Source organism: Grammomys surdaster, unplaced genomic scaffold (genome assembly GCF_004785775.1).
Source record: "Grammomys surdaster isolate TR1022 unplaced genomic scaffold, NIH_TR_1.0 71040, whole genome shotgun sequence".
Taxonomy (NCBI): domain Eukaryota; kingdom Metazoa; phylum Chordata; class Mammalia; order Rodentia; family Muridae; genus Grammomys; species Grammomys surdaster.
The window spans coordinates 1-1,217 of NW_021606034.1; the positions used below are offsets into that span (position 1 = coordinate 1).

General features: G+C 44.4%; 1 pseudogene; it reads right to left on the bottom strand.

The window, feature by feature from the left end:
- Positions 1-8: 8 nt before the first annotated feature.
- LOC114635236 lies at positions 9-700 on the bottom strand (annotated as a pseudogene).
- Positions 701-1,217: the final 517 nt, after the last annotated feature.

Here is a 1,217-nt window from a genome sequence, read left to right on the forward strand (position 1 = left end):
TCCCCGGCGGTGGCCAGCGAGTTGGCGATCAGCTCAGCTGCCTTGGAGTCACCCTCAGCAGAGATGATGGCTGCCTTCTTCTGCTGCTCAGCCTTTTCCACCACGAATCTGGCTCTCTCTGCTTCCTGCTGAGCCACCTGCTTGGCTTCTACTGCCTCTGGGAACTCCTTCCCGAAGGTCAGCTCTGTCAGGGACACGTCATCCAGGACGAGCCCAAATGTTCCTGCTCGCTCTGTGAGGTCATCGCTCACCTGCCTGGAGACCAGCTCTCGCTGGGTAATCAATTCTCCAACATCAAACCGAGCCACCACGGACTTGAGGATCTCTGTGGTGATAGACAGCAGCACCCGCTCATCACAGTCGTCGCAGATGCTGGTGTAGATACGAGGGAGCTGGCTGGCCACTGGCCGGAAGAGGATGCGCAGTGTGATGTTGATGTTCTGTAGGTCTTGGCTACCAGTGATGACCGGGACATTCCGTGGTCGAGAGCGGCAGTCAAAGATAATTGGTTTCTGTACCCAAGGGATGAGAAAGTGAGTCCCTTCCCCTACCACAATGTCCTGTACGCCACGGAATCGGTCAAAGATGACACCTCTGTGTCCAGCATCCACATTGTATAGTGCAGAGTTCACCACGCCTCCTGCAACTGCTAATGCCAGGACGAACTTTCCGATGGACTCAAACACTTTGGCAGCCGTGACTCCTTCTGTTGCTTCCACTCACACCTGATTTCACTCTGACCTCCACATGAATTCCCCAGCTTGATATTTCTTTTGTCTGATTTTTCCACAGTGTTTTCAATTTTTTGAATTTTTGCCAAGTAAATGTTCAATTTTATCAGGAAAAACTGTTTTAAATCACATTCCTTTACAAATCAAAGGTTCTCCTTATCAATTTTCTATTTTTTATGAATCTTAAATGCAAATTTCTCCTTGTTCATAACTTTCTTTGATTTCTCTTCCGTTTGATTATAGTTTATCATTGGGGTTTTAATTTTTCTTCAAGTTTTCACTATTTTTCCAGAATTTTTCACTAGCTTTTTCCACAGTGTTTTCAAGTTTATGAATTTTTTGCCTAGTAAATGTTCAATTTTGTCAGGAGAAACTGTTTTAAATCACATTCCTTTACAAATCTAATGGTATACTTATACATTTTCTATTTTTTATGAATGTTCAATACAAATATCTCCATGTTCATGACTTTCTATGATTTCTCTT